At 38.1% G+C, this 21,551-nt stretch overlaps 1 protein-coding gene across 1 annotated transcript in view; it reads right to left on the bottom strand.

The window, feature by feature from the left end:
- Ranbp9 (RAN binding protein 9) overlaps positions 1-21,545 on the bottom strand; it is a 71,035-nt gene extending 49,490 nt beyond the window's left edge. Inside the window, exons 1-2 of the mRNA XM_019207325.2 lie at positions 21,454-21,545; positions 6,607-6,718 (exon numbers count right to left, since the gene is read on the bottom strand). The gene's annotated coding sequence lies outside the window, so the exon portion shown is untranslated. The remainder of the gene's footprint in view (positions 1-6,606; positions 6,719-21,453) is intronic.
- Between the last annotated feature and the right edge of the window lie 6 nt (positions 21,546-21,551).

Below are 21,551 nucleotides of genomic sequence, written 5' to 3'. Positions count from 1 at the left end.
CAGTTTACTGTATTGAGTTGGCATTGTACAGAAATTAACAGCCATATTGGTCTAGAAATGTTAATTTTTTTTTTCCATTTGTACAGGGGTAACGCACTGTATTAAATATGTAAGGTCTTATCAGGTGGGTTTGATTACAGAAACTAATAAAGTATTCTCTAAATAATGAAAAAAAAATAAAAATAATAAAAAAAATAAAAATATACAAAGAATTTTTTAATGCAACAATAAGAAAAATTTAAAAATCAATTGAAAAGGAAATAAAAAAGTCAGGGTATACAGCCCCAGTAGTAGAGTGATTAATTGAAAAAAATTATTTGGAAATCAATGATCTAAACAGATAAAGTCTGTACTGGTCACTTTTCTACTACTGGGACACAATACCTGACTCTCACAATTTAAAGAAGACAATTTGCTCATAGTTTCAGTCCATGATTGGCTGGCTCCAATGTGGAGACATCACGGCAGAAGGGCACACCAGGACAAAACTGATTAGTTCATAGCGACTAGAGGAGGGGAAGAGTGACAGACAGGAAGGGGTAAAGGACCAAACTCCAGGGTCATACCTGCATGGCTCTCCCAAACACACCTAGAAATGTGTTCCACTAATCCCTGGGTGAATCCCAAAGCCAATAAAGATGAAAAACTCCACCCTAATAACCACACATTCACCAAAGATGATCTACAACTGGCAAGTAAGGAGATGAAAAGGGTCTCAGCATGTTGTTAGATATGCAAATTAAAACAATAAGATAACACATACAAACCTATTACAATGGCTAAAATCCAAAAATCTGACATAACAATTGCTGATAAGAATATGGGGCAACAGGAATTATCATTCATTGCTGGAGAGAATATAAAATGATACAGCCATTTTGGAAGACAATACAGCAGATTCTATAGCCATTTGGGAAGACAATACAGACGATTCTTTCAAAAGCTAGTTAGTCATACCATTCAATCCACCAATCATGCTTCTAAGCATTTACTCAAATGAACAGAAAACTTACACACACACAAAGCCTGCACATATGCTTATGGCAGCTTTACTCATAATTTGACAAAAACTGAAAGCAACTGAGCTGTTCCCAAAAGTGAATGAATGCTTAAACTGTTAAGATAACCATAAAATGAGATACTATTTAGAGATAAAAAGAAATGAGTTACCAAGCCATAAAAAGACATACATAGATCACACAAATTGCTAAGTAAAAGAGGTCAGTCTCAAACATTTACATACTACTCTATTTCATTTATATGTCATTTAGCGAAAAGAGTATCTATCTGAAAGGAGGAAGGAGGATTCAGAGGTTGCCACAAGTTAGAAAGGGAGAAAAGATTAATGAAGGAACAAAAAAGGCAAGATTGGAGAGTGATCAGATTTTGTTATATGTTGATTGTCATGGTGGTTACAGACTGTCAAAGGAACTGTACAAACAAAAAATGTGAATTTTACTATATATTAATAAATTTTAAGAAGGAAATATAGGAACTGGGAGTGTAACTGAGTGTACTATAACTGAGCATGCACAGAGCCATAAATTCAATCTCCAGCATCAAAGAAAATATGCTAATTTTAAAAAGTGATGTTTGAAAAGGTACTTTGAGAAAATACATATATAATAAAAAGAAACATTAAAAATACTAGTCCTTACTAGTAACGAAAGAAATTCTCCTAAAACAGACAATTCATTTCATGTATCCTAAGGAAAATAATCACTGATAAATGCAAAGGCAAGCATGATAACATTCTATGCAGTGCTGTTTACGTTACTTACAAACTGAGACTAACCTATATGTGCAACAAAAAGACATGTAATAAACACCCATATATGCACACATTAAAATTATGCGGCACTTTTGTCCCTACCTAAGAAAACCAAGACCACCTGTCATGTAAAGGTACAAGATCCCAATAATGAATGTAACTGTACTGTATACCTAAAATGTATCAATAAACTCAATAAAAGAAAAAAGAAAAGGCTCCATGCAGGTCCTGGCCACCAGGTAAACTCCATGAATGCAGGAAGAGATGGCCTTGCAACTGAGAGCCATCGCAGTGTAGACAAGTGCTGCTAGAATCCCCAAAGCCACAAAGCAAAATCTATATCATCATTGTAAGTGCTGCTATAAAACTACTATTTAACAACATGAGGGCTAGAGATTTAGCTCAGTGGTTCCACTCCCTGCCTCACAGGCGCAATGAAGCGCAAGGTCCCACATTCAATCTCCAGAACCAAAACAACAACAACAAAAAACAAACCATGAAAAGATGTAACAGATTAAACTACATAGTATAAAAGCTTATATACACTGTAAACTTAATTTTATCTGAAACTGTAAACTGCCTTCCAAAAAAGTTAATATGACCTTTTTGAGGGAAATAGTGCCATTTTTGGTAGTTTCAAAAGGATTGGCAATCTCAAAAATATTTTTGTTATGTGGGATTAGAACAATCCGATTTACACGGTAATTCATTTAATCAGTATCTTATTTGCAAACCAAGACAATTGTTATAAATGTGATTTAACAGTGTTCATGAATTTCAGAAATAAAAAAAATCTCAAACTATACCAAACATTAACTGCACAACAAACATTTGTCTGATGAACATAATGGTCATCTAGAAAATTCCCTGCCTGAGGTTTAATTTTAAAATTTCAATTTTTCAATGGTTTGTTCATTTAAGAAGTTCCTCAAGCTACAAGAGGGATTGTTTTTGGTCTTACATCACTCAAAAATTAGTGAGTATGTTTTAAAAAAATTTATTCTGCCTAATAACACAATTTATATAAGACAAATTTAAAAGCACCACGTTAATTACTGTAGTAAGATACACTGCTAAATGTATATCTGTGTATTTCTAAAGAAACACAGGACACATGTCTATAACAAGTTACCAATCTAAAATATTAAAATATGCATATAATATGTATATGTATATACACACACACACACACATATACATATGACATACAGTCATCTTTTTCTTCAAATGGAAGAACTAAGTTCTTTCAGTTATTAAAAGTGAACTGCTGCTGCGCGTGGTGGCACACACCTGTAATCCCAGCAGGAGGATCGCTGTGAGTTCGAGACCAGCCTGGGCTACATAGTGAGTTCCAGGTCAGTCTCAACTACACAGTGAGACCCTGCCTACGCTGTGAGTGAGACCAGCCTGGGCTACATAGTGAGTTCCAGGTCAGTCTCAACTACACAGTGAGACCCTGCCTGAAAAACCACACACACACAAATAAAATAAAGAAAGGTGATAAATAAGCAACTGGTGATTCACTCATATAGAATTATAAAATTAATTTCAAATCATTTTATCAACAATTGCAAATGTCCCTGTAAAGATACTTCAATCAAGTTTTTAAAGATACATATTATTAGGGACCTGACGCCTTGGCCATGGCAATCACAGGCTATATTCTCCTGGTGCTTCTTGCCTCTTAAAATGACCTCATGCTCTTATCTTTAGCTTCCGTCCCTCCAAGGCCACAGCGGTCTGGAGAAGTCAAATCTAAGTTTCTGCAGGACTGAACCCATAAAAGACAACCTGGCCTGTGATAAGTTAAAAGTAAACCACTCCTCATAAATAAATAGCCCAGCCCAAAACCAATAAAAGGACCTTCCTTTCTTTGATCTTCCTTCCTCTCTCTTTCTCTCTCTTCCCTCTCTCCTCTCTCCCTGACCTGCCTTCCCAAATAAAATCTCCTGTCGGACCTCTCGGTATGAGTCCTAGAGGTTGAGCGTCTATGTGCCTCTACACATATATGAGCTGTAAATACATAATACACATGAGTTAACTACAAGGTATGAATATTTATAAAATAGCAAGTAAATAAAAAGAAAACAATTACCTAGATAGTTCTGAAAGACTATTAATACATCAAAAAATTTTGTGACAGAATAAACAGATAAATCTTCTCTTGAACACTGTATTAATCATGTTTACCTTCTGCATTTTAGGATATTCTGATATTTCAAAAAGCTTGCTGGCCAGGTAGACAGCATATTACTGCTCCAAGGCTTGACCTTTCTCAGACAGCAGAGGACTCACAGAAGCAGGTCATTCATATAAAAATCAACCAAACTTGAATCTACAGTTCAACTCAATTCATCTAACTCTCACACCCAGCCAGTATTTCCCCTGCCATAAGTCATCCCAGAACCAGATACTAAGCAATATGGAGATCACCTCTATAGCCCTCTATAGCCAAAAGCCCAGAGATGATTCAACTGTTTGCTCTACCCTACTTTGCCTTTCTTAGAAAACTCCAATGAAGACTCCAGCCTAGACTTGCTCATTATTCCTTCCTGAGCATCGTGCTTTCCCGTGGTCCTCTATGGCTTGCAGCGACCCTCTCTGGGACCTCTGAGTGTTACTGACTAGATTCCTCCTTCCAAGCCTCACTTCTCATCTCCTAAGGCCAAAGACTCTTCCATACCACACCCAACACTTATATTCTGAGATCGAGTACCATTGATACACAAAAAATTCAAATATATGCACAAATTATTGCAAATATTAATCAACACATGATTATTAAGATGACAGAACTGAGATTTAAAAACTAACAATTAGGGGGCCGGGGATTTAGCTCAGTGGTTCTGTTGCCTGCCTTGAAAGCACAAGGACCCGAGTTCAATCCCCAGTACCCCCTAAAAAAACTATTCAAAACTGGAACTTTACTTTCTCATTTGTGATTTAAAATATTTTTGTTCCAATTCTATGTTGATAATAAAGCAGCTCCTTATCTATTACACTGTCCCTCCTCTATCATTTCTCCAAAAGTACAAAGGACAGAAAACAAAAACTATTTCCTGCCCTCAACAAGTCCACAATTATAAACATTAATCCTTCAGATGCATCCTTTTCCCATTACCTCTCAAAGAGCTACATTAATATACCATATCTTACATTAAGGCCTGGCTGGGTTTATTAAGGGGGCTGCTGCTATGGTTTGGGTATGATTTATCCCCCCATGGTTCATATGTCAGAAGCTTGGTCCCAAATGTGATGACACTGAGAGGTGGTAGAACCTGAAAGAGACGGGAACTACTGAGTGGCTTAGGTCACTGGCATGCTACCCATAGAAGACATTAAAGTAGTTCTTATAAGAAGGTCATTACAAAAAAAGCAATCTCAGGCCTGTTCTAATTTCTCAGGCTTCTTGTCTTTATGTGATCTCCAGCAGACATCTCATCATGATGTCATCTGTCATATGAAGTAGCCAAGGGGATCCTTACTAGAGGCCAAATCAATGGGGTATCCAAACCGTGAGCTAAATAAGCCTCTTTAAGTAGCCAGACTTTCTATTAAAAAAAAAAAAAAAAGACTAATATACCCTTCAAGTATCCATAAATTAATCATACCTTTTATTTAACAAGACAAACTCAAACAAAAGCAGAACACTAGTTTTTAAGAGTTCCTCTAATAATTCAAAGAATTTCATCTGTACTAAATTTCAACAACAAACATAACTTGGTTTCCTGCCTCAAAGTAGCCTGTTATGTGCTGAAACTAAATGAAACACAACTCTCTTAATATAGTGTACTACACTTATTGATTTACGTATGTTGAATCATCCTTGCATCCCTGGGATGAATCCCTCTTGGTCTGGGTGTATGATCATCTGTACTCTGTTTGCCAGTATCTTACTGAGGAGTTTTGCATCTATATTCATTAGGGAGATTGGCCTATAATTCTCTTTTACTGGTTGAGTCTTTCTGTTTTTTGGAATCAAGATAATGCTTGGTTCCAAGAATAAATTTGGGAGAACAGCATGGTACTGGTAAAGACACAGTCCTGAGGATCAGTGGAACAGATAAGAAGATGCAGAAACAATTCCAGACACACTCAATCACCCCATCTTTGACAAAGGAGTCAAACACTCTTTCTGGAGGAAAGATAGCCTCTTTGATAAATGGTGCTGGAAAAATTGAATTTCAACTTGCCAAAGATTAAAACTAGACCCATATCTTTCACCATGCACTAAACTACAATCGAAACAGATCAAAGATCTAAATATTAAAACAGAAACACTAAACTTGCTAGAGAGGTTAGGTAGAACTCTTGAAGACACTGGCGTAGGAAAAGACTATGAACAAAACCTCAGTCACACATGAACTAGCATAAAGAATCAACAACTGGGATCTCATCTCATTAAAAAGCTTCGGCACAGCAAGAGAAACCACCAACAGAGTGAACAGACAACCCACAATGTAGGAATAAATTTGTACCAGCTGTTCTTCTGACAAAGGACTACTATCTAGAATATATAAAGAACTTAAAAAAATCAGACCTCCCAAATTTAAAGACCCAACCCAAAACTAGGCATCTGAAATGAACAGACATTTCTCAGACAAAGAAGAAGCAGCAAATAACCATATGAAGAAATGTTCAATATCACTAGTCATTCGAGAGATGCAAATGAAAACGCTGAGATTCCACCTTGCTACAGAAAAAAATGGCTGCTATCAAAAAAATCAACCAATAACAAATGCTGGTGTGGTTATGGGGAGATAGGAACCCTTTTTCTTTGTTGATGGGAGTGCAGACTGAGAAAATGATTTTTTTCCACCAAAATTTACACTTACCCATCTCTTCCCTTACTGACAATTTTTACTTCAAAATAGTAAATTCCACATGCTGCTGGTATCGGATGCGTGGCACGAACTGATGCTGCATCTTTTGGGGTTTTACCATGACCTGCATGTGAAATAGGAAGCAAAAAAAAAATCAAATGAGATAGTCAAGTGAGAATCTTAATAAACAATTCAGGAACAAATAAAGTTCTTGGAATGATTTAATTTCTGCTTCCAATAATTCAAATAATTAAAGACAATGCAGTATTCGTCATCACAATTAATCCAATATGCAAAATAGCCCAAATGAGCCATAGAGTTCTTCACACCTTTGCTAGTATTAAAAAGGTTTCAGAATCTGAACAGTCTGAACATACAGCCAGCCCTTCATGAAAATTAAAAGGATGGTAAGGTAGACATATCTCTAAGACCAAAAAGGCCAAACAGGAAAAACATGATGGGCAAAGGATCTTCATTTTATCAGATCTAAATTTGCATGTAATTTATAAAATCTCTATTCTTGAAAAATGACCTACTTTTAAAAACAGAGACACCTGTATTATCAAATAGAGAGCTAGATTGAATTTTAAGTAAAAACTTTAAGAATCTATAATTTTGGGCCAAGGCTTTAGCTCAGTGATCCCGCTGCCTGCCTTGCAAACACAAGGTCCCAAGTTTGATTCCCAGTACCAAAAAAAAAAGAGAATCTACATTTTGTTCTTTGAGATTTTATCACTAATTCTAGAGAAAACTTGATTTCATAAAAATTCTTTGATCAATAACAACCTATTGCCGGGCATGGTGGAGCACGCCTGTAATCCCAGCACTCGGGAGGCTGAGGCAGAAGGATCGCTATGAGTTCGAGACCAGCCTGGGCTAACAATAGTGAGTTCCAGGTCAGTCTCAACTACATAGTGAGACCCTGTCTCAAAAAACAAAAACAAAACAAAACAAAAAAAACAACCTATTAGCTGGACATGATAGCATAGGCCTGTAATCCCAGCCACCCACAGGAGGTTGATTATAAATTCAAGGCCAGCTCAGGCAACTAAACAAGACCTGTCTCAAAATAAAATCTTTAAAAAGGGCTAGGACTAGGAGTGTGGTATAAAGTACTTGCCTAGAATGTGAGAGGCCCTGAGTTTAATCCTGAGTACCCCCCACAAAGGGAGAAAAGCCCAAACCTATTAAGAAATATATCATGATACTTTAGGGGTTTTTTTTTCTCTAAAAAGGAAATAACTTCATGCCATTTCTGACATATTAGGAAATGTGTTAGATAATGATTTCTAAATTCTTTAAACTAGCTATTTCTCAATTCTACTCCCAGAAGACTGCCTTCACTCACAATCACCTCCCTTAAGCCTTGCCCAAGATACAAATTATCTTTTTAAAAGCTAACACATGAAAATCAAATAAGCAAAAGAAAGTTATGTCCACAAAACTGCAGAAGAATAGAGAAGTTGAAGCAGCATGTCAGAAAGTACTTACTGAGTGTGAGACAAGTCTCCATAATCTTTAAAAGCACTGTATGAGAAGCAATACTCAGGTATTCCAGATATACTTCATTCAATACAAACTTGTCATTAATCTTTTACTATAATATTAAATTCATGGACAGCATAATTCTCAAATTTACCACAATTATTTTAAAACTAAATTATCTTCTTTTAAGTCAAAAATTAGACCTTAAGATATACAACAACCACCACACACAAATGAGATCACATCTTCCCTTACCATTTACTTTACCAAATTACCAAAGCATACCCTATCATTAAACTGTTAAATTTATACTTGCAATGCAAATTAGCACGTGTTCACATGGCCCAAAAAAACTGAATGAACTCAACCATTCTTTTCTCTGCCATAAACACTTTTGTTACAGGCAGAAATAATTAAGTCTGCTGGACAATCAAAGAAAGTCAATAAACTTAACTAGAAAGGGAAAAATAGAAGCTGTACTATATAACACCACCCTAAAAAACTGCTTTAACATATGTATGCAATAGATTTACATTCAGCTAAGCAGCAGGGGGAAAAACAGCAGTACAAATGTGCAATAGTCACTTTCCAATAGACAGACATTTAATGAATCATAGTTCCAATGAAACATCTTTTTCAGTAAAAATATGTGCAAGTAATTAGGGTCCTGGGGAAAGTCAAGCAAACTAAATGCACATTTAAAAATTAGTTCCAAGGGTCAGGGATTTAGCTCAGTGACACTGCATCTGCCTCGTAAGCACAAAGTCCTGAGTTCAATCCCCAGTACCCCCCAAAAAAAGTTCCAAATAAATCCAAAGAAAACCTTGAATGAACAGAACCCAATCAAGTCCTAAATCAACTAGATTTTAGTGCTTGTGTTGTGTGTGTGTGTGTGTGTGTGTGTGTGTGTGTGTGTGTGTGTAGAGCAGGGCCCAAAACTTTTAGGGGTAAGGAAATCTCAAAATATACTTAATGAAAAATAGTTAACATATATTTCATATTATGTTATAGGCACTGTTTTAAAAAGCAATCATTAAGTTTATCAACTCACCTAATATTCAAGACAACCCCCAAAGGCAGGTACTGTTTATTGTCATTTCATAACTGAGGAACTTTAGATAAAGAAACTTGCCCAAGGTCATACTGCTGAGTGAGGTTTCCAAACCAAAGATTTGTGCTTAGATTTAAATTCAAGAAACCTGGTGGGGGTGAGGTCTGAACCCATTTGAAAGATTCAGACACATGAGACATTCTGGGATCACTTTGCATTTATCTGCCCTCTCCAATACTTGCTACTACTATGGTAAAAGAGAAAGAAAACTCCTACTTGAAGATAAACCATTAGGTGCTTTTTAAGGGATTTCTCTCATTCAGCATTTGTGAAATACGTATTTAACCTCATTTTTCAAAATTAAGAAACTTTTAAGCTGGGGATTTAGCTCAGTGGCACAGTGCTTTCTCCCAAGCACAAGGTCCTGAGTTCAATCTCCGGTACCAATAAATAGATAGATAGACAGATAGATAGATAGATAAAATTAAGAGGCTTTTACAGATTATATAACCTTCCCCAAATTGGCAGAATGATGCATTAAATTCACACATGAATTAAAATCTAATACATTTTTACATTATGCAAAAATAACAAGGTACATTGTATGCTTTACCAAAACGTTACAGAAAAGTCCTATAAATGTAAAAATTAAATACTTTTCAGTTTTCAATAAAAATTTAAATGACAATGCAGATGAAAACAACACTGAGATTCCACCTCACCCTACAAAGTATGGCTGCTATGAAGAAATCAAACAATAACAAATGTTGGAGGGATTGTGGAAAGAAAGGAACCCTTTTCCATTGTTGGTGGGAGTGCAGACTGGTACACTATGGAAATCAATATGGAGATACTTCAAAAAGCTGAGACTAGAGGTTCCATGTGACCCAGCCATCCCTCTGCTGGGTATCTTTCCAAAAGAATTAAAAGAATCATATCACAGTGATATGTGCACACCTATGTTTATAGTGGCACAGTTTGTAATAGCTAAAACTTGGAAATAGCCCATTTGCCCATCAATTGGAGACTGGGTAAAGATGTGTTTTTTCTCTAAAATGGAATACTACTCAGCCATAAAGAATGAGAAATTATATTCATTCATAGGAAAATGGATACATATTGAGGATATACTCCTAAGTGAAATAAATAAGTCACACATGTGTAAATACCGAACAGTTTCTCTGGTGTGAAAAACTGTAATAGTTAATAAGATCCTAATGAGATAGATAACTGGCCATGTGAAATAGGAAGAAAAGGGCTAAAGGTGTAGGGAAAAGGGGAAGGGTAGGGGAAAGGTAATAAGGGAAAAGAAAAAAATATGACAAAATGAAAAAATGGAAATAAAGTATTTGTAAAAGGGAGGGGAAGAGGGGGTGAAGGGAGGGCAGGGACAAGGGGAAAAAATGAGAAACAAGACCTGTCGGGTAAAGGTACAAGATCCCAGTGATGAATGTAACTGTACTGTACACCTAAAATGTACCAATAAACTCAATGAGAGAAAATAAAATAAAATAAAATATAATAAAATATAAAATTTAAATGACAAGTTTAGACGTAAAATTAAAAGGGCTCATACTATTTCTTATACAAGACTAGTAATATCAGAAGCACTAGGCCTATTTCTAACAATGTTCATCAGCTAGAAGATTACTAGTTTACATTCTATAGTCTTTTTAAAAAAAAAGCTCACACTATCAAATTTCAAACTTTATAGCCACAAAATCTTCACTGTTAAGTGTTTTCTATATGGCTCTAGAAGAAAATAAATACACTGCTTCAAAGCTCTAAGTCTAGCAAAATTAGCTCTTTTTATTCAAACAATCACTGATTCCACTTAAAAAACTGAATTGGAGCTCGAATGGAGCCCATTCCAGCATTCCAGCCTCACTCCCATCCATTCTCCAAACCCGCCTTGCTTGCATCACCATGCCTCAATACATCTAAAATTCCTTCCGAAGACTCCCCTTTGGGCTCTGAAAAAAAGACTTCGTAAAAACCTTGCTTGCCCTTATCCTCTCCCTACATGTCCCACTTCCTTTTCTGCTCCAGCCACATTCAGGCCTTTTTCAGTTCTTCATACTGACTGCCTAGCCAGTCTTTGTTTGTGCTAGTTCTACTTCTTGTAAACAGAAAGCTCTACCCTTCCTTCTTAGGCCAGGTGAGGTCTTTCTCATCTTTTAGATCTTTTACTTAGTTCAAGCTTTCTTTCCTTGTATATTCTTTCTCTGACTTTGTCTATCTTCTTTACATGACTTCACAGTAACACAAACCTCTCCTATACAATACCAACACACTGATCACTTACATTTGTGATTATTTTACTATTTCTGCTTTTTAATTCCTGGGCTTGCACTGACTTCTACCTCAGCTTCAATCATTCCGTCCTAGGTCCACAGTGGATTCTGATATCAACTAGAACTACTGCACCTAAGAAACTAATATTACACTCTTAAGGTCTCTTCTGCTATACTATATGTCTTCAAAACCAATTAGCTCAAATGCACATGATAAATATGGGAATTGTGGTAACATATGTAAAATTGTCATTTGGTTCATTCACAGCTTTTCTCAGTACATTAATGAATTAAAAAGAAAACTTTAGCAATATACACAAGACCCTATGATGTTTAAAAATAAAACTAGGATTACTACAGAAGTGCATGCCCATGGTGCACAGCGCTTCGGGAACTGCTAAACTCACCACTATGTAAAGCCATGTGGGCTAAACTGAAGCAAAACAGATTAAAAAGTGCTAAGGTATCACCTCTGTTGATATTAGTATGGATTCACCCAGCTCATGTATATTAATTTTACCATAAGGTTATAATTATATCTCTCAAACCACCCTGAGCTTTGTCTGTTGGCAACTTTTTAATGTGGCTCCCGTCTTGAACGTGGCTCCCATCTTTTGAACATATTTCCATTATATGTTTTTTGTTTTTGTTACTTTCTTGCACTGAAAGATGCTGAAGGCTCATCCTTTCTATTTCATATACTAATCCTCACATCAGCCATTTTTCCAAGGAGCCTTGCTTGCTTGTACTGAAACAATGGTATTAGAAACCAGCGTCTGGGTACTACATGTGCTCATTGTTCCTTGGGTGTCGCTGCTTCTAGGCTTTGGTAAGAAATACAAAGCAAGGATATATATGTGCATATACACACATCTATACTTCTTCTTAATCATTTGTATCTATGTTAAGCTAAATTTGAGTTCCCGCTGATGTCTTGAACTCTACTGCTTACCACATGGGTCATTCTGAGATGAGATTTAGAATAAAGATAGGTACAAAGGAGACAAGTCTGTAAATTGAGCCTGCATTTTTCCTCCCACAAGCTTCCATCCCCAAGGAAGCAGCACTATTAAGTTAGAAGTGCAACTCCAAACTTCAAACACATGCAAGTGGCCCACTAAGGGAGTAATCTGACAAGACAGAAAAAATACACATTCTAGATGGCCCATCTAGAAGATGCTTCCATAACCACATTAAAAAACCTCAATCCCAGCTACGGGTGATGGTGCTTGCCTATAATCCCAGCACTCTTGAAGACTGAGGCAAGTTCAACCCCAGCTTGGGCTAATCAGCAATTTAGCAAAATCCTGTCTCAAATTTAAAAGTAAAAAGGGTTGGGAAGGTAACAGAGCCTTGGTCTCAATCCCTAGCACCCACACACACACTCCTGAGGGCCCTCCTTGTTTTCTATGAGTGTATACTTTTTTAACTGTGCCTAATAAAACTTTCTATGCCTTGTACTGATGCGTCCTGAAAATCTTTTTTTTTTTTATGAGGAAGTCAGCAAACTTGCAACCCACTCCATGAGTGAGAGTTGAGGTTCCTATTTCCTGTTTAGGGGACTTCCTCTGACCCCATTTGGTGACAATTCTAACCTCTTTTTGCTTACCTGCAATCGTGAGAGACCTAGCTGCCACCATCAGCACATTCGTTTAATTGTTCCATTCAACAGATGAGTACGGCTGTTCCTCATTTAACAACCTACCTAGTTAACAGCTGTTTGGATTTACAACCCATCTTTTTTACAGTTTTCTACTTCTTATTTATAGAGCTTCAATGTCTTTTTCATACAGTACCCTTGCTTATACAGTACTGCAGTTTTTGCTGACTGTACTGTGCAGTTCAGTACTGTAGTTTTATGTGCCGCTATACATTAAGGTACTTACTGAATGTAAGAATTACACAAATAAAAGCAAAGTCATCAAGATGGAGTTTCCTTCAGGCATTTCTTTGTTCTGAATATTGTAATGTACATACTATCTACAATTCCTTATTTAGTAACCAATTCATTTAGCAACCTAGTTGCAGGACCATGCCTTGGTCTTTAAACAAGGAATGTCTATTATATAGCAGTATCAGAATTCTGATTCCACACTGCCATGGAATGCAACTTGTATCTCTCAGAGTTCTGTTCTGCCTCTACTTTTAGACTCCATCGATTTCCAAAGTTACTTTAACTCAGCACACTTTCCCTCTTCCCTGAAGCTGTCACATACATCTGGAATACAGTTAATTGTTTTGTCACATTCTACATTCTATCCTGGGATTTTGCCAGACTCCTAAATGCCTTTTTAAAATTTGTATACCTTAAAGTTTACTCTTTGTGCTTTAAAGTTCTACAGGTTTGACAAAGAGATAGTGTCACGCAACCATAATTTCATGTCGTAATTGTTTCCTACATAAACATACATTATAATTACAGTAACATACAGAATACCCTAAAAATACCCTCTCTACTGTTTCTTTTGATGGTCTTCTCCTCCACCCAGACCACTGACAACTACTCATTTTTTTCTGGCCCTATAAGTTTGCCTTACAGGATGTTATATAATTGAAATTACAGATTATTTAGCCTTTTCAACTGTGTCACTTAGCATTTATGACCCACACACATTTTTGTGTGACTTAATAGCTCATTTCTTTTTATCACCAATAATATCCCATTTATCCATTCAGCAGTTATTGAAAGAGATCTTGGTTGCTTCCACTATTAGTGATTACAATTAAGTAGATGCAAACATTTATGTGCAGAGCTGGTGATGCAGTTTAGTGGTAGAGTGCTTGCCAAATATGCTCAAGGACCTGGGTTCACTCCCAGCGCCACCAAAAGTAATAATGACAATGCACAAGCAAGATTCAGTGCAGGCATAAACTTCATATCAGTATGGTAAATACCATGGAGCACAACTGTTGCATGACACAGTAAAAAGTATGTTTAGTTCTGTCTGCAACTGCCAAACCGTTTTCTACCGTGGCTCTACCGCTCTGCATTCCCAGCAGCAGTGAATATGAGTTCTGGTTGTTTTGCATCCCCATCAGCAACTGGCACTGTCAGACTGCTTTTCAATTTTAGCCATTCTAATAGGCATGTATTTCTTCTTTGTTCAGAAAAAAGTGGTGAAAAAGGATAAACCCTGAATGAGATTTGTCATTTCAATTACCCATCAAGTACTTACATCTCAAAGAAGAAAGCCCAAGACCAAGGGTCTAAGGCCACACAAAGAATCAGCCACTTCTGGTAATGGGGAAAAATGCCAGCAGAAATTAACCAGGCTTACAGTTTATTACGACTGTAGCTGTAAGCACTCCAGTTAATAGTTAAATTCCACAGACTTTAGGTGGCTGCCCCCGCTCTTATTTTTTTCCTTAAGTCCTGTTAGTTTTAGCACACAAATGTGAAGAAATAATGTTTTCTCAACAGTTCACTTATGGCATTATAGCAGCAATGCCTGTATCTTCTAAGACATACCCCCCATTTTCTAGCCTTTCTTAAAACTTCACTTCTATACTTCCTCAGCATCAACGGACTCCAACTCCCCAGATTTTTCCTTGTGACTTTCTCTTCCAGGATGGATTACGCAGGAATCACTTGAAAAGCAATCAAATATCCTTGATTTCCTTCGTGTGCCAGTCCTTTCATCACTCTAGACACTCAGAAGCATGGTCTTTAATGAATATCATAACCCACTTCCCATAGTTCTACTCTCTCTGCTGAATCAAGTCTAATAATCTGGCAAATAACCATCCTATGAACTAATGATGTCCCCTGGCCTCTTCCAGTGCTATCAATATTTTCAGAAATCTTCAGTCAACTTGTTCTCTATTCCTCTCAATGGCTAGTTCACATTTTCACATTCACTTTAAGTCCTCTATTCACATTCAGAGAACCTATTTTGTCAAGAAAGTAAATGGAAGGCCATCAGATGTGGTTACACTCAGCTCTCTACACTGCTACAAAATGGCCTATTTCCACGGCTAGTCTTCACCTCTTCCACTATTGCTGAAGGAACAGGCTGTCTGCTCCCCTCCTCTCTCCAGGACTAAACACCCAATGCTCTGTGCTCCTCCCTCTAAGTCCTTACCTTATTCAGTCCTCAACCTTGTATTTTCATCCTCTTTCTTTCCCCTCGATCTTTAAAAATATGATATTCCAAAAATATATACACCCTTCACAAATTCTTTACCTCTATGCTGTACATCACTGTCAGTAATGTACTAGATTTGAGGGTGAATATAATGGACTTTTTAAACTTTCAGGAAATAAAAACCAGGTACTGCTAATCTCTTTTTTTTTTTTGAAATGTAAAAATTTTGTATATTTATACTTATGGGAACACCACACCTTAGACTAATATATTCTCATTAACTTGTGTTTTACCCACAGTCAAATTAAAACAAGACTGACTTAAAAATGATACACCTATATCTAACAGAGATCTAACTGTTTATTTAACCCAAAAGGATGTTTGAGGGTTTTTTGTTTGTTTTTGAGACAGCTGTGCAGCCCAAGCTGGCCTCAAACTCCTAGAGATCTTCCTGCCTCAGCCTCCCAAATGCTGAGATTACAGGTTTGCACCACCACACCAGGCTCCAAAGAGATTTTAAGGATAATTTTGATTATGTTGGATTTTCACCAACATATGCTGCCACAGAAGCTAATCCCTAGCTAAAATATAACTCTGCTATCAGCCATTAAAAACTGAAGGGGGCTTATATTAACCTTCATCCTCACTCAATTCAAACTGCTCTCCCTAAGTGCCCAAATCCAGTGAGCTGCCTGCACCTACTGCATGAAGCCTACTAAAAGTCCCTCCTTACTTCTGACTCCCCACTCTGTCTCCTTGCCACCTGGGTAGGTTCCTCTGAAACGGTACTTCTTGGGCTCTATCTAGTCTTTCAAAGGCACTGTTCCTCAGGGTTCCAGCATTGACACCCTACTTTCCTCACCCTACATGCTCTCACACATTCCTCAGTTGTAGCTACCATCTAAACCCTCAGGTAGACAAAACCTAGCGCTCTCCCAAGCTGCCAGTGAATTTTGTGTACCCGCCAACCCTTCCCAGGAGGGCTGGCCTCACACACTGTCCCTACTGAACAAAGTTCGGCCAGATGACCCTTGTGCCAGGTGGTAGTTTGCATTCTATAAGGACTGCACACCCCTGCTTGATGACTCAACGCAGCCAGCAGCCAATGTGGAGGCCACCAATTCACACCATGGCATATAATGGAAAGCCTTGCCTAGCTGAGGATGACAGCAATTAGCTAGGCCAGTATGATCAAGTCCATAGGACTTTGAGAAGGGAAGGAAAATATTAGCCAGTCAATAGGGAAAAGAGAAGAAAACCAGAAACTGCAACTGTGGCCAAGTGGCACATCAACTACAGAACAGAGAGAGAAGTCATGAATTTCTGCTGTTGAGAGAGGCCTCAGAAATCCAGAACTGTTCTGTCCTCTTATAAGATTTGTTCCTTTATTTTTCCTCCGGTTAACACCGTCAGAGCACAGCATTAAGATTCCCATTTTTAGGCCTGGGGTTCTAGCTCAGGGGTTCTGTCACCTGCCTCGAAAGCACAAGGTCCCAAGTTCAACTCCTGGTATAAAAAAAAAAAAAGAAAAGAAAAGGTACTGACTTCTCCAAAGTAATTATTTTATTCATGGTTCATTAAAGGAACCCAAAACAGCTAGGAACCAAAGACCACCCTTCCCTCTCTCTCCACTATTCCTCATAGCCTCTCATTGTTAACTTTAACCACCCACAATAGGCCTGCTCTTCTCTTCCCCTAAAACTGACCTTATTTCTAACATGGTCTAATACAACAATCTTCTAAATGAGTATGCTACTCCCTAAGGAGTCTTGTACCCTTGAGTCCATCTTGCCATTTAAAATGCTCTGGTGATTCCCCGTTTCAGTACTCTAAGGAATAAGATTTAAACTCAGTAAAACATTCCATAGGCCCCTCACAATCTTCCCCCAGCTATTCCTAACATAGGCTAGCTACACTCTAAATTCCAAGAGCTCCAAATTGCTAGTAGATCCAAATACGCAGACGAATTTTCTCCTCTCTGTCTCTGGTTTTGCTTCAGCCACTTCCTTCTTTCCCCTATACGCTACTCATCTTTCAGGACTGACTAGTAGCTTCCAGTCCTGCACGAACGTGTCCCTGACCACCTCCATCATCCCTGCCGGTGTCAGCCTGGGTTAGAGACTCTGTCTTCTACAGTGCTCTTTGGAACTCTTCCCTTGCTACTCCGTTTCATGTTAAAGACTGTACCACATTCAGCCCTGACCACCTAGAACCTGGCACAAAGCACTCACTCACCAAATCGGTGAATGAAGAGTGAGCGAGACATACATCCAAACAGCCCCAAAGAATTATCTGCACAATTATCCACAGCACTGCTCAACCAATTACCATTACTGTCCACTTTTCTAAGTACGATTATTAGATTCACTTAATTCTTGTAGTTACCAGCTGGCATTTTTAAAGCTAATTTCCCAAAATGTTGGCAAAGAGATCCCTGAGAAGACTTTAGTTTTTTTTTAAGGAACAGACATTTGTACTTGCAGACAATCAAGTATTTGCTGAAACATTTGTTCAATCTGAAAAAATGAAAAAAATTTAATAGGCCGCTTTATTTTGGAAACGTTAAAGACTAATGACCTGGGGTGCAGAAGGGAAGGGATTAGGTAAACCAAAATTCAACCTATTTGGTTGGATACTGTTAATATTTCAATTAACAAGTGCAATTCATTACTTTATCACTACTTGTCATTCTCAAATTTCATTTACCAGGCATTTTTCCCTAGCCACCTTAAATCATCAAACTAAATGTAATTTTCTGTGAGGTTAGTGTTCCAGTTACTACCCCTACCCCTCCACACCCCCCACCATGCCCCAAGAAGTACTTTTAACCTCAAGTATTCTTCAGCAGGGTGTGGTGGAGCCCATCTGTGACCCCAGCACTTTCAAGGTTGACAGGATTGCTGCAAGTTCAAGGCCAGCCTGGGCGGCATAGTGAGTTAGCTCCTCCTCCACCACCACCACCACCACCACCACCACCACCACACAGCAAAACTGTCTCAAAAAACCAAAAAGCAAAAAAAAATCTCAAGAATTCTTCAAAAAATTCTTGATGTGAACATTTGAAATAATTAAGTCATAAAGACTGAAAGAGCCAGTAATACACGAATAATGGAAAGAGCACTGCACCTGGAGTCAGCGAATACTAGTTTCCAATGCTGGCTCACTCATGACCAAGGAAAATCTAACCACTGGTGCACCTGTCTCTCAAATCTAAAATAACAATCCACAATCCTGTCCAGATCTAGTACTGTGTATCAAAATGCTCTGAAAAGTAACTAAATAGTGGCAGTAACTTGAAAAATACAAAAATGCAAACTGCAATTGAAACATCTAGGCTAAGTGAACTCACAGTCATATTAGTTAACAGCTTTAAAGTAGAATAAAGGTATTGTAACTAAATGTAAACTTATTTTTGTACTTAATACTGACAAGAATTCTAAAATAAGAGCAACCATCCCTGGCTGTTTCAATAGTTGATATGTAACTGCTAAGCAAAGGCCTTTACAAAAATTTTAAAATGCACTATTCTGTAAACACGCTGTTACTCCTCTGCAATTCAATGAACTTTATGTGTACACCTGGCATTGTTTTACACTAATCCCTTCGATTCATTCCACGAACATACCATTTTCAAAAACAATTCCAATTTGGAAGAATAACACCTTAAATACAGAGTTGTTATCGTCAAAACATAAGAAACCATGATACTTCTATTTCAAAAGTATGGAAAATTATCACTGGAAAATAATTATGGTCAATCTTTTGAAATTTTGTAATACACAAAAATACCATATGAATAGTTGTTTTAATGACTGAAAAAAGTATCTTATAATGTTTGGTAAAATCAATGCAGCAATGATAGGTTAAATAAAAATCCACTTACTTTATGACTTCAAAAGTTTTATTATCCACCACCTAAGACACTTCCCCTTTACTCCAGTCACAGTTACCTAGTACATCTGGTGGGGTCCTCTCAGAAACACACAGAAAACTAACAATAACAACAAAGTACACACAGACACCGATAATAAAATAAGACAAGAGAAAGAGGGAGAGAGATTGTGCTTGCGACAAGAAGGAAGAGACAAAAAAGAAATAAAAGAGAGGGAGAGGGAAAAAAATAAAGACAACAAACTGTTCTTCTACAAGTAACAGTTTATGTTTGTAACACTGATGTTTCCAGAAAGAGAATCTCAATATTACACAACAGAAAGTAGTAAAAAGGCCAACAGGAAGACTAACTGAGCAGTCATAAATACTCCAAACTCCAACCAACTGCATTCAAACATGCACTTTCCTCTGACTCAAATCACTAATTTTATGTAAAGAAGTTAGTGCAGCCATGGCATGCTTCGATGCTAAATAAACTGTAACGAGGAACCTTAGACACCATGGAAATTCAGAGCTGTATCCTTTCCAACCCTCCAGCTCCAATCCACCAGCACTCAAGAAGAAACTGAGGCTGTCTTGTAACACGCCCACAATCACAAATGACTGCAGGACCTCGGCAAGCGAGGACTCTTTAATAATCTCCCATATACACTGCCTCTGATTTCATAAGCTAATAAATACCATCACCCATAAATTTAAACTTGTCAAGTCCAACAAAAGCATTCTGGTAGCCAGAGCAGAAAAAAACACTTCGTAACAGCACTGTCCGCCCAGATTTAAAAACAAATCACAGGGGAATTTTAAAAATGTCCTAGCTTAAGAAAAAAGCAAAGATGCACTATTTTGAAATTTTCATCCACTTAGATTAAGGAACATTCTAAACTGAAAGCACTCCTTTGGACCTATGGCAAGGATTAAAAGGAGGAACGTTCAACAAGGCCTATTTTTGTGCGTGATTCTTTGCAGCCACATCACTTGATAGATTTCTGTTGCCTCTCCTTTCCGATTAAGTCCTAACTTATTTATCAAGGTTCTTCTCAAATTTCAGTCCTTTTTAAGAATTTAACCACAAGGTTGTTTATCTTCTTCTACCTACAGGCCACTAGGATCTGAGTAAGACCCTCCCTTTGTAGCCAATCGAAATGAGGATGCTTAGAAATGCAAAAGCTCCTGCTTTAGGTTTAAGGCCTAAAACGTTGGAATTCTTTCAGACTAACTGATACGCTGGATTTTTTTTTTTCCTTCCACACAAGTAAACTTGACGCATGCCATTAATCTGGGCTACATTTCAAAAATCTCTCATACGATTCATAATTTTACATACGACTGACTTGCTTAAAGCTTTGTTTTAACCTAGGGGCAGTAGACAGGAGAAGGGTGGGGGTAAATAAACATAAGCTTAAGATTGTTTTTAACTGCAAGTGTAAATACCAATTTTTTTAAAAGGAAAAAGACTAGGCAACTTTTTAAAAAATCCTTCTTTTCAATCAGACTTCATATAATACCAACCCGGAAACGTGGGGCATTTCCAATCTGGAGTAGGTTTCTGCTCCCCTAAGACGAGGACTCCTGCTTTTGGTAAGATACACCGCTACCAAACTTGGGCCCCTGGTCCTTTTGTCCCCATAGACAATCTCTGGCCTAATTTTGGACAAAATCCCCTCTGATTAGTCCTCCGGCTGTGGATCCCTACTCCCCCTTGATTAGAAATCGTACCTCAGAATCGTGCCTCTCCCCCCCCACCTCCCCACGTAAGAAGAGGACGCCTGACCCACCACCTGGAGAACAATGTAACCCAACTCCAGTCCATAGATTCCTCCACCCAAGCCCCAAGATTTATCTTACAGGGCAATCAAAACCCGAGCAGCGTCTAGTCACCCCGGATTCCCTCAAGGTGTCCTCCCGGCCGGCCCAAGATTTCCCCGGCTCCTTCCCACCCGAGGGCATCGCACTCTCCGTCCTTTCCGAGAACCTCGCCCCGCACCACCGGACCGTCCTCGGCAGCGCGGCGCCCACTCGCCCCGGGGGTCAGGGTCGGAGCCCGCGCCCGTACCTTTGTAGTGCACCCTCAGGTTGTTCTGAGACAGACCGATGTAGCTGAACTTGTCCTTCGGGCTCCACGACCGAGGCAGCGGCGTCTCCTGCTCGTCC

Source organism: Fukomys damarensis, unplaced genomic scaffold (assembly GCF_012274545.1).
Source record: "Fukomys damarensis isolate Sample0158 unplaced genomic scaffold, DMR_v1.0_HiC HiC_scaffold_10, whole genome shotgun sequence".
NCBI lineage: Eukaryota > Metazoa > Chordata > Mammalia > Rodentia > Bathyergidae > Fukomys > Fukomys damarensis.
The sequence above is the reverse complement of the archived record's forward strand: the minus strand, read 5'-3'. Positions and strand labels throughout refer to the sequence as shown.